General features: G+C 38.3%; 1 long non-coding RNA gene and 1 pseudogene across 1 annotated transcript in view; one reads left to right on the plus strand and one right to left on the minus strand.

The window, feature by feature from the left end:
• The window catches only part of LOC144365605 (uncharacterized), a 60,745-nt gene that overhangs the window by 44,791 nt on the left and 2,619 nt on the right, over positions 1-13,335 (plus strand). The window contains exon 3 of the long non-coding RNA XR_013424261.1: positions 11,856-11,995. This is a non-coding gene — a long non-coding RNA (uncharacterized LOC144365605). The remainder of the gene's footprint in view (positions 1-11,855; positions 11,996-13,335) is intronic.
• On the minus strand, positions 3,707-10,344 carry LOC144365602 (10 kDa heat shock protein, mitochondrial pseudogene; annotated as a pseudogene).

Genomic DNA, 13,335 nt, shown 5'->3' on the forward strand with positions numbered 1-13,335 from the left:
CAACACTGTGGTAGAGATGTCCGGTCTCAAAGAGGAGTTGGGTAGTTGACAGCTGCTTCCTCTCTAGTTCTTCAGTGCTTCTAAGTGCCTCTTACACTTTTCTTCTTAAGTGTTACTAGACTCAAAACTACCAGTAGGTTTTACACTTTTTCAGTACCCATCTCTAAATATGTTGGCCAGAACTAAAAATTCTATGTACTACTACACTACTAATAGTTAAGACTAATGTTTCCTTAGCTTAACTGACATCACATTGTAGCTAATATTCCTACATTTACTAAACACAAACTATATATTGGACAGTTTACTGCACAAAGGACTCTCAAAAATAAAGGATCACAGTTTCTGCCTTCTAGTGGCAAATAAAACTGTGATGGTAATATAATGAAAATAAGTATGTGTTTCTAAAGGGCCTCATGAGAGGAGGATATTGCCTTTATCCACAGAGGTCTGTCGAGGCTTGTACATGAATATTATTGGGGGGAATATGAAGAGACACATCCCCAGCCCAAGAGAGACAATGTTTTATACTCAAAAGGGTGGCATGGGAGGCTGAGCGCTCGCCTAGCATGCATGAGGCACTGGGTTCGATCCTCAGCACCAAATAAATATAAAATACAGACATTGTGTCCACCTATAACTAAAAAATAAATATTTTTTAAAAAGGGGGTGGCATGGGGGAAGGCCTCTTGAGGAGGGGAAAGAGCATATGCAAAGTTATTGAGAGAAATAAACCTTAGACAGTCCAAGAAGAGTTAGTGGTAAAGAGGATAGAATCTGGATACAGAAAGACTAAAGAAATTAGAGGTAAACTGGACTGAATCCTAAAAGGCCTCATATGTGCTTCTCAGTTGGACATTATCTTGTAGAGGGTGATGAGTCATGGGAAAATGAGAATTAGATGCGTTTTAGAAATATATTTTTTTCCTAAGAAATTGACAGCTGTGGTGTGTTGGGGAAGAACTAGGTGACTAAGAGTCAGGCACATGCTGGGGACATAGATGAGTAGTTCAGTGATAAAGTGCTTGCCTACCATGGGCAAGCCCTGAGTTCCATCCCCAGTGAAAGAAAGAAAGAAAGAGAGAGAGAGAGAGAGAGAAGGAAGGAAGTCAGTCAGTCCAGTGTAAGGGGCAGACTACTTTTCTCTATATATCTCTCTGTAACTTTATGCATATATTACAGTCAAAAAAATTAACTTTTAGAGCTGGGAATATAGCTCAGTTGGTAGAGGGCTTGCCTTGCATACACAAGGCCCTGGGTTCAATCCCAGCACCACCATCACCCCCCAAAAAAATAGCTTTTAAGAAAAAAATTAAGGGGCTGGGGATGTGGCTCAAGCGGTAGCGCGCTCGCCTGGCATGCGTGCGGCCCGGGTTCGATCCTCAGCACCACATACCAACAAAGATGTTGTGTCCGCCGAGAACTAAAAAAAAAAAAAAAAAAAAAAAAAATTTAAAGAAAAAAATTAAAACTCTGAGTTTTTATTATGGAAGACAGATGGGAACACTAAAACCAAAGCAGTGACAAAAAAGAGATTTGTAGTCACCTAGAAAAAAAATTATGAGGCAGACACCATGTGTGAAAAAGAAAAACTCAAAGACTTATTTAGAAGATGGAATTAGCAAAGCACAAAGATTGTTGTGAAAACCTTCCAGGTTTTTAATGGGATTTTTAGGGAATGAGGGTTTGTTATGGTTTAGATATGAAGTGTCCTCTGAAAACTCATGTGTGAGAAAATGCAGAACTATTCAGAGGTGAAATAATTAGATTATGAGAGCCATACCTGATCAGTGGATTGATCCATTAATGGACTGATAATTTGAATGGATTAATGGGTGTTAGTTGTAGGCAGGAAGGATGTGGTTGGAGCAGTTTGGTCACTAGGAGAATGCCTTTGGGTTGCCTTAGTCAGCTGTTTCACCACTGTAACCAATAGAACTGACAAGAACACTTTGAGACAAGGAAAAGTTTATTTGGGTCTCATGGTTTCAGAAATCTTAGTCCATAGACAGCTGAGTTTGTTAAATTTGGATTGTGGTCTGCAACCTAGAAGGGTCCCTCCTCACCAGAACCAAACAGTGTTGGCATCCTGGTATCAGAATCCCATCCTCCAGAAGTATAAATAAGTTTCTGTTGATTTCTGTTGTTTATAAGTCTTCCAACTTATGGTATTCTGTTATAGCAGCTGAATTAGATAGGAAAAACAAACTTTTTGTTGTTGTTGTTGTTCTTTCACATACCAACAATTGCATGGGCTCTGTCTCGTCCAGCAAGGAGGTCCATAGAACAGGGTAGAGGGAGTGTGGCTACAGAGTCCCTAATCAAGACCTCCAAAGACCAAGCAGGAAGCAGGTTTGATTTTATTGTGCATTTACAGTGTATATATACTCAGGCAGTAGCGAGGCAGATTACAGGCAGCCACCAATGCAATTCTGCTAACTGCCCTTGCAGCCACCAATCGAGGAGTGGGCCATGGAATAAGCACCGGGACTGCAACACATGGCCTCACACCCAGGGCTGTGCCTACTGGGTAAGCAGCCTTCTGCTCACACTCCTAGCACGAGGGAAGTGGCCTGCCACTCAGACGCCCTTATGCCATGTATGCAGTACTCCATACATTTGTCCCCACAACCAATCACAATTCTTTTGACACCAAATTCTCCAGTAGACACCAACTAGGTGTCTTATAATTCTCAATTCTGACACCTTCCCTGGAAGTAAAGTCAGATTCTGTAAGTTAAGAGTTCAGTTTCACAGGACTGGCCAGCTCCTTCAGATAACAGTCACAAACCTGAGGTTTGTGCTTCAATCAGCTATAAATTGGGATTATGGGAACCATGACCCCTTCTTCTGGTTCATTTAGTTTGCTAGAGAAGCTCAAAGAACCAAGGAAAACAGTTTATTTACATTTACCAGTTAATTATAAAGGCTATTACAAAAGATGGAAGAGAAGCACATGGTAAGTATGGAGGAAGAGGTACAGAGCTCCAAACCCTCTCCAGGAACAACACCAACTAGGAACCTCACAGTGTTCAGCAATCCAAATCCTGTCCTTTTGAGTTTTTAATGTAGGCTTCATTACATAGGCACTAGGGATTACATCATTTGTCATTGACAGTCAACTTTTAGTTCCTTTCCCCTCCCCAGAGGTTGGAGTAGGGTGAACTGTGACAATCCTCTAATTACCTGATTGGTTCCCTTGGTAATCAGCCTCTAACTTGAGGAGAACCATGAGTCCATCATTAGAACAAAAGATGCTCTTATCATTCAGAAAATTGCAAAAATCTTAAGAACATTATGTCAAGAAAAGGGGTCAAAAACCAAATATTAGACAAAAATATTCTCTTAGTGCCCCTTTCAACAAAGGTTTTAGGAACTGTGTGCCAGAAACCAGAGGCTGAAACAAAATATTTTCATTAAATACATTTTAAGTCACAATATCACAGCAGCCCAAACTATGACAATTGCCATTTCTCTATAGTCACTTCCTAGAGCTAACAGTTTCTTGGACATTTCTTGTTTATCTTCCCAACTAGAGTTGAGAAACCTGAACTTCAAGGCAGTTCTACCACTCACTAGTGGGCAAACCACTTATTATTTCCCTTTCCATAAAATGGAGATGTTTCTACCTGTCCACCTCTGTGGGTTATGGAAGAGAGCAAATGAAATAATGGATTATAATAGCTCTCTGAAAAACTGTAAAGTACATTATAAACATAAATACTTTATGTTAAGAGTAAGTACTTTAAAAACAGAAATAAAAATGCCAAGAGAGGGATGTGGTTATGGGTGGAAATGGTGGATTGATTTTGGTATTTCTAATTTGAAGTAGAGAGACAGATTTAGAATTCATCTATTTTAATAGAGGTAAGAAAGTCAGAAAGGTAAAACATTTCTGAAGTAGAAACATTCAATAAATAGAACTGGGGTGGGGGGGGTACCAGGGATTGAACTCAGGGGCACTCGACCACTGAGCCACATTCCTAGCCCTATTTTGTGTTTTATTTAGAGACGGGATCTCACTGAGTTGCTTAGTGCCTTGCTGTTGCTGAGGCTGGCTTTGAACTCACAATCCTCCTATCTCAGCCCCCTCAGCTACTGGGATTACAGGTGTGCACCACTGCTCACATTTCTTGTTTTTGATTGCCCTTGATGGCATTGTGGTACATTGTTCAGGTGTCTCTTAGGCTGTCTCTCTATTGGAAAACCTTTGATATTTTTCTCATGTTAGACTGGTGTTACAGTTTTGAGGAAGGAAGAGAGAGATAATGGTTCACTTTCATCACATCATATTAAAGGTACATTTTCTGTCATCATCAGGATTTTATATGAAAAAAGTTACTCTATTTTTCATTTTTTAGTCTTTGGAAGGATGCTCAATACTTAGGGATTAAAGACTTATACTCCCTCTCTTTTAGATGAAATATCTACATAAATTATTTGAAATTCTTCATGGGGAATCTCTCTTTTCTCCCATCTATTTATTTATTCAATCAATCATTTATTTATAGCAATCTGGATTCATGTACTGCTGCAGTCTGGCTGGGCACAAGATCACGAGCCACTCACAGCATTGTAGATTCAAACAGCAACTCTTTATTCCTGAACTCACACCAGCCCTCTACAAACACGTTCTGGGGAAATCCAAGTTCTGCGGGGAAATCCAATTCACGTCCCAAATACTTTCTGAATTCCACGAGAACTCAACGGGAACTCAGACATCAGGATACGCCCTATTCCCAGCAGGAATAACCTTAAACCTGGAACCGCCCTCTAAACCAGGAACGCCCTAAACCCAAGGAGCAGATACTTCCTAAAACCTGCACGATACACCCTAAACCTGGATCCACCCTGGTCCTTGAGCAGGGTCACCTTTCTGAAACACACATGCAATGTCACAGCGAATTTCCAAGACAAGTCCATTTAACATGGGGTAAGCTGGCAAGGAAATTTCGATGCGTCATTCCTACTTGGCAATGGCCCTCAGCAATGTACATTTATGCATTGGGTTATAATTCAATACTACCTTATTTATTGCTCACATTGTTCCAGTTTTGGTTATTGGGTGCTCTTATGATTTGAATATGAGATGTGCCCCACAAAGCTCCTTTGTTAAAAGCAGGAATATTCAGAGATAAAATGATTAAGATTATAAGATCTGAAACAATAAATCCATCCTAGTTTAAATGAACTGACTAGGTGGTAACTATAGGCTGGAGAGGGTGAGTCACTGGGGGCATGACCTGGAAGGGATTCTTCCCTGCAGCTTTTTCTCTTTTCCTCCTTCTCTCTCTCTACTTCCTCTGTGCCATGAGCAGAGCTGTGCTTTACCACACTCTTCTGCCATGGTGTTCTGCCTCACCTTGGGCCCAGAAAAATGGACTCAGCAGATCTTGGACTAAACCTCTGGAATCATGAGCCAAAATAAACTTTCCCTTCTCTAAGTTGTCCTTGTCAGGAATTCTGGTCACAGTGACACAAAGCTGACTAATAGAGGTGCTCTTTCAGTTGACTCCTGTATCTCTTTGGTATTCTCTACCAACAGTGGTAGAGTACTTGCCTAGCATGTGTGAGGCCCTGGGTTCAATCCTTAGCACCAAATAAAAATAAATAAAATAAAGATCCATCAACAAAATATTATTTATTTATTTATTTATTGCAGTGCTAGGGATTGAGCCCAGGACCTTGTGCATGCAATGCAAGCACTCTACCAACTGAACTATGTCGCTAGTCCCTAAAAAATTTTTTTTAAAAAACATAGCTTTTTATTGTTCAACACTTTGTGTACATATGTATATGTGGGAGGAGGTACTGGGGCTCTAACTCAGGACCTTACATATGCTAGGCAAGCACTCTGAGCCACACCCCCATCTCTTTTTACTTGAGACATTGTCTCAATAAGTTAATTGCCCAGGCTAGTTGCAAACTTTCCATCCTCCTGCCTGAGCCTCTTATTTTTTTTTTTCATTTACATATTTTATTTGGAAATGTTTTCACAAGTACAGGTAAACTATATTTTTGAGACAGTGGATATTATTAGATTATCATCAGTTTATTATAAAAGAGATATGGAAAGATTTCAAAACTTCAGTGGAATAATAGTTTCACAGGATGCCATTTCAACAGTGATTTGTTTAAATCTACATACTTTCCAAGAATGTCACCATTTCTAAATAATCCTTGACATCTAGAACTACTTTGGTGCCTCCATACTCTGGGAGAAGAAAGTTATCTCCAACTTTCACAATAACTGGCTATCTCCTGTAGAGCCAGTTCCCAAAGCTACTACTGTTGCTTGCAATACTTTTTCCTGATATATTTCTGGAAGCATAATGCTTCCAGAAATATATGGTTACGGTTTCAGCTCCACTCCTTTCGACCAATACTCAGTCAAAAAGTGGAAGAGACTTTCTAAATGCTTGTCTGGCCATACTGTAGCTGCAAAGAGACCCCCTGCCTGAGCCTCTTGAGTAGCTGGGATTTTAAGATTATGAGATCTGTAACTTAATAAGTCCATTCTAGTTTGAATGAATTGACTGGGCAAGTGCCAACATGCCCAACTGTTTAACAGAGTTTTTTACTTTCACTTTTTCTTTTTAACTCTTTGGTTTTTTCTTTTTAAAAAATCTTTTTTTTTTTTTTAGTTGTAGATGAACACACAGTATCTTCATTTATTTTTAACGTGGTGCTGGGGATCAAACCCAGTGCCTCACATATGTGAGGCAAACACTTTACCACTGAGCTACATCCCCAGCCCTACTTTCACTTTTTTACATCTGTAAGATGACATTTCAGGCTCATCTTGTGATTTCCTGCCTTAGTCTTAGAATTAACCATTTCTTCAAGGAGTCCTGGTTACTTTTATTAGATTGGTAGTAGAAAACAAGATTTGGCGCTATGTGTGTCATTGCTTCTGGAATATCATTGTTTCCACACCTTCTCTGCTAAAACAGCAATGAAATAGGCATGTGTGTACTAGCCAGTAAATCTACCGATATCTGTGAATAGTTTATATGGGGAACCATGCTTAGTCTATTAGCTGCTGTGAGCTGGGGTTGCAGCAATAAAACACTATAAACTAGGTGAATTATAAACAACAGAAATTTATTGCTTATAGTTCTGAAGGCTGGGAGATGCGATATCAAGGTGCTTCAGCATCTGGTAAGGACTTGTTTTCTGATTCATAATTAATGCCTTCTTGATGTGTGTCTTCACATGGTGGAAGGGGTAAGGCAGCTCTCTGGGGCCTCTTATAAGGGCATTAAGTCCATTCTTAAGAGCTTCACCCTCATAACGTAATTACCCTCTAAAAATCCCACAATGTAACTGTGAATTCCCTCAGCATCTTTGTTAAAAATCCATCAACCATATATGTGCAAGCCTATTTCTTGCCTCTCCTGTATTCCACTGACTTATTTATGTCTATTTCACCAATACTATACTACCGTGGCTTCTGTAGCTTTACAGTAAAGCCTTATTTCTTTTTTGTTGTTGTTGTTTTCTGTTTTAACAGTTGCATTACTATTCCATTGTAAGTATGTGCCATTGTAAGGATAATTTATTTAACTCAACTTCTAAGGGGATTTAGTTATTTTTAACTTTCCTGATACAAACAAGGCAAAAACAAATTCCCAGGGGCATATAACTTGGTGCCCATGTTATAATGCTTATGTAGGGATTGTAATGGTTTATTTGAATTGTCAACTTGATTGAATTAAGAGAGGCTGAAGATCAAGAGGCTTCTATGTGTGTCAATGAGGGTGTATCTAGGAATGATGAGCATGTGGAAAAGTGAACTGAAGTGGAGACCCTCCCTAAGTGTGGGCAGCACCATCCAATAGGGTGGAGGCTTGGATGGAATAAAAGTTGGAAAAACAAAGAAGCAGCAGCAGATACAAGGGATAGGAAAAGAATTCAAACTATCCCTATTTGCCATGACATGATTCTATATTTAGAAGCTCAATTCTTCTTGAATGTGTTCTGGATTGCTGCTGCAATCACTGAGGCTATCAAATTCTCATTCCATCACTCTTCCAAAGCAGACTCTGCCAGTGATTCTCCAGATAGTTTCCAGAAGACTTCAGTCTCAGACTGGGGTAGCATGTTGATCCCTTTTGTTCTGAGGTGTCAATATGTTCTGCACAACTACTGGTTCTTCCAGCTCTGCAGCTTGCAGAAAGAAAGCTATTATGGACTATCCACCCAGCTTCTGGTTGTATAAGCCAATCTAATAAATCCCCTTTTTCTCATCATCATACTTCCTGTTGATTCTGTTCTTCTAGAGAACACTAATACAAGAAGATATATATAAAATCGAGGATGCTAGTTTAATGCTTTCCAAATTTTTTTTCCCCAGTTTCAGGTCCAGAACTACTATATCAGCCTTATTATAGAATTAACTAGTTTATGCTTGACTGTGTTCTAAGGCACCAGGTCTATCTTAAGTGGTGTTCTTTAGCCTTCTAGCAGTGTTAAAGCAAACAGTTCCTCTTTGATAAGTTTATAGTAGCTATAGGAAGGTGTTTCCTTAAGAAAACAAAATCAAGATACACTTTCTGAGTTAAAGAGAAAAAGTTTATCAGGCCACCAGAAGGTACATTCTTCCTGTTTGAGTTATATTTTTGATCAATTGAGAAATTAATTTTCAAACAATTCTTGATGACCTGGTAATGGATTCACCAGTTTGCTGATGAGCCATAGAGACAGGTGAAGTACATAGTGTGGTAGTAAAAGTTAAGTAAATGAAAGAAGGATGACCCTGAGAATTATGTAGTAGCCATCTCAAAAATTCACCTTTTAACTAAGTAGCCACTGAACCTCAGCCAGAGATACTCCTCAGCTAGTTAACCAAACTCTAGTTGAATAACAAGAATTGACTGTATTTTTGTTTTAAACATGATGTAGACTTATTCATGACCACTTCCCTCTCTTCCTTCCCCTTTTGATTCACTGACATACCTCCAATCCTAAATCAGTGTCTGGCACATAAACAGCATTCTATTTACAATCATAGATAGAATGTTGTTAAAAAAATAAGTTTCTTTAATATGTTTTGGGGATTTGGTTAATATGAGCTTCACCTGAAAGATGAACCACTCTCATGGTTCTGATCAAATCAAATTTTTGAGCCTAACAAGATGAGCGTCTACAGAACAGAGCCTAGACTACTGATGATATAGAATTCATCAAGTTACATAGTCTTATAGGGTTCTGTCATACTGTCATTATCAAAATGATATTTATCATCCAGAGATACCTATATACAAATGACAATGATCCAACTCTTACCATGGGTCAGACACTGTACTGAGCATCTTATATACACCATCTCACTTAATTTTCATAGTAATATTTTGCTATAAATGTGTTTCATGAAGTTGGTACAACTTCTCCGTTCTATAGGTAAGAAACTGGGCTTAGTTAATTAAATGATCTAAGTAACTTGTGTTTTAGTTTTATTTATGAACTAACATGGTGAATACAGCATTATTTTTTGTTGAAGAAAACTTTATTGAATGATCAAACAGCCTCAAAACACTCACCTTGTTATTATCAAGATTTGCATTACCCCATAGGGCAGCAACGAGTCACATGTAGCTATTAAGCACTTCAAATGTGGCTAGTCCAAACCGAGATGTGTTGAAAATATTAAAATACACACTATACTTTGAAGACTTAATATGAAAGAATGTAAGATACTTAATAATTTTTATGCTGATTATATGGCAAAATATTAGATATATGGGATTAAGTAAAATATATTAGAGTCAGTTTTACTATTAGAATTAGTTTTCAAATTTTAGAAAATTTGAGAACATATGGCTTGCATTTGTGCCTCATTATTTTATTTCTATTAGACAATGATTGTCTACCAATTGTCCAAGGAAGACATTTATTTTAGTGAACACGTTTTACTTAGGTTCAATCTGACAGAACTTTTAGTCCATTGGTTGCTATAACAAAACACCTGAGACTGAAAAACTTATAAACAGAAATCTATTTCTAATGATTGAAATCCAAGATCAAAGTGATGTCTCGGGCTGGGGATGTGGCTCAAGCGGTAGCGCGCTCACCTGGCATGCACGGGGCGCTGGGTTCCATCCTCAGCACCACATAAAATAAAATAAAGATGCTGTGTCCACCAAAAACTGAAAAATAAATATTAAAAAAATTCTCTCTCTAAAAAAAGTGATGTCTCTGATGAATATGAAATTTACTCATAAGTTAAAACTTTAAAACCATTGAAAAATTTTAAAACTTTTGAGCATTTTTTTTTTTTAGAGAGAGAGAGGGGGGGGGACAGAGAATTTTAATATTTATTTATTCTTAGTTCTCGGCGGACACAACATCTTCCTTTGTATGTAGTGCTGAGGATTGAACCTGGGCCGCATGCATGCCAGGCGAGCGCGCTACCGCTTGAGCCACATCCCCAACCCAGCCACATCCCCAGCCCCTTTTGAGCATTTTACTGCATACTCTAGTCTCTTAGAACTTTTTTTGTGGGAAGGGATCAAGAAAGGGCAGATTTGCTGACCAGAATTACTGGAAAATGATTCGTTATTTTCTTGTAGATAATAAATTACATTATATAAAATCATGTAAGTATATAAAATTATGTGTGCTAAATTTGTATATGTGAATGGTCTCTTATGATTAGTATTGTAATTTCACATTCAGGCCATGGATGAGTACAGATTATATTTAATGAAGGCTGATTTGGTGCAAAAGTAATATTTCATACACAAAATAATCTTTATTAATTAAAAGGGGAGAATTCCAACTTACTATTGTCAGAATCTTTATTAATAGACAAATATATATATATATATCTTGTAACAAATATCTCTTTGCCAGAGTTTTTTCTCCAAAATAAAAGTAATATTATTATTATGCCATCTCAAGTTTCTTGCATTTCTAAAAACACTGTGCCATGCTGCGCTATTCATAGGGGTATGTTCCCAGATATTTCTCTCTCCCTTCAACCCTGCTGGAACAATATTTGTCTCTGAGGCTTCCTGTTTCCTCTCTCTTCCCTTGGGAAGCTGCTTTTCTGAAGACTGCTTCCCTGTGACACAGGGACCATAAATAGTTTCTATTTTATGTCTGTCCACTGGCTGAACATATACTATTTTGCCTTCTATCCATTCTCTCAAGATGGTAGTTTCTCAAATACCATTTGCCACCAGGACATTCCTCCTCAGCCACCTCTAACACCTGACTTAACTTGAGAAACCTGGACTTTTCTGCTAGTATAACTGTTTTTCTGATTTTTTTTTCCACTTTACATATTTCCTAGTTGTCTAAGAAAATTTCCCTAAAGGATTAATATTATCTGTAACACCACTCAGGAATTCAAATCATTTTATTAAAGATTTTTAAAGCAAAACACTTTTTACATTGGCTAGATGTTTATTTGCAGAACTACATAAATAATGTCACTAGAGAATGTTCCTGCTTTGGGAAACTACCAAAATATTCACTTGTGTGTGTGTGCTCACACATGTGCACACAGAGACACACAGGAACTGGTCACAACTTTTAAAATCCTCAGCAAATCAAGGTATAGAAGAGGTCCAAGGAAGAAACCAGTGAAATTTCTTTGAAGAGAATTTGGGGCTGGGGTTGTGGCTCAGAGGTAAAGCGCTTGCCTTGCACATGTGAGGCGCTGGGTTCGATCTTCAGCACCACATGAAAATAAATAAACAAAATAAAAATTAAAAAAAAAATTTTGCTTAATCCCACCTTCTTAGAAACAAGGCCGGGATGGTAGTGGTGGTATTGCTTTCTACCTCTCAATCTAGTAAAAGGAACTTCAAGGGAGCCATTTAGAGATTTTGAAATTTTGCTTTCTGCAGTTACTTTGATGGGGAGTCAGAAGAAGGCTGCTGCCATGAGATCTCCCTGCACTTCCAAATTTCTTCAGCAACAACATGGACCATTTAGAAGGAAGAGCCAGCATGAAATAATTTTGGTCCTACCAAAAGGACCCCCAGAGGTAATAAAAAAACAGAAAAACTCAGAATAAAGAGGATAGGAAAAAGGGGCTAGGAAGGAATTACAAAAAACTATTGAATTGAGATGGATCCCCCAAGCTCAAGGGAATTACAGGAAATGTAACTCAACAGGGACCCTCCAAGGTCAATTTATCTGCTGGGTCCAGGGTTTATGAAGTCATCACCCAATAAAGAAAGAACTATTCCATCTCTTCACCCCTCAACTCTTTAACCCCATCTGTCCTTTTATCTCATTGAGAAACGAAATTATAGCTCAAGAGCCCAAAGAAGTTGTACAGGGAAAGAGCCAATCAGAGGACTCACACCACTTTCACTGTCAGCTTCTAGCTTTTAAGCAAGCCCAAATACAGAAGTGAGCTAAGATTAAGTAAAAATTAAGATAGGACCTGATCCAATTTCTTTTTTTCACTCCCAGATTAAAAAAAAAAAAACTTTATTATGATTAGTTGAACGTTTTTATTTCCAATCACTTCCAGATAGTAATAATAATAATAATAAACAACTCTATCATGGTCGGTTGAAATGTTTTATTTCCAGCCCTGTATTAGTCAAAACTTAAAAGGGTGACTTGCAAATAACCCAGGACACTGAGTGGCTAGTCTTGCATCTTATTTGAGTGGTTGCTTATCATTCAGCTTACCCCTTTCTAAAAATGGTCCCCCACCCTCATCATCTATCACATGTTAAGTGTTGAATCCAACCTTAAAAACTAGGAAACTACCACTTTTTGTCTTTACACACTTGTCACTGTCTTATTTGTAACCACCCCTCTACACACACACACTACATGCACACATGACTGAAATCTCTATCAGACCAAGATCTGTTGTCTATCTCCTGGCTTAAGAACAGGTTCTGACACATAGGTGGCTAAAGACATTTGCCTCATGAAGGTGTACTATATAGTCAATGAAATGTAGAATATCTAGATAGCCCTAAAAGGGTTTTTTAATTTTTACTTTGATACTGGTGGTTAAATCCAGGAATGCTCTACTACTGAGCTTTTTGAGACTGGGTCTTGTTAAGTTGGCCAAGCTGGCCTACTTTTGTTTTTTAAACTCATTCCTCAGTGTCCAGACTCCCCTATACCCCTTACAACCTGGCTCCTGCCTTCTTAATTAAGCTTTTGGAATATTAGGTATGTGGTTAGTAAAAACAAATATAAAATATTGCCAAATCCAAGTTGTCATCCAGCCCATCTGCCACCCCCCTTCCTTAAAATTTATCTTCTCTGGTCTCAATCACATATGACTTTTCCTTTATTTTGGTGGTGCTGGGGATTGAACCCAAGGCCTAGTGCAGATTAGGCAAGCACTGTATA

This window comes from Ictidomys tridecemlineatus, chromosome 1 (assembly GCF_052094955.1).
Source record: "Ictidomys tridecemlineatus isolate mIctTri1 chromosome 1, mIctTri1.hap1, whole genome shotgun sequence".
Lineage (NCBI taxonomy): Eukaryota > Metazoa > Chordata > Mammalia > Rodentia > Sciuridae > Ictidomys > Ictidomys tridecemlineatus.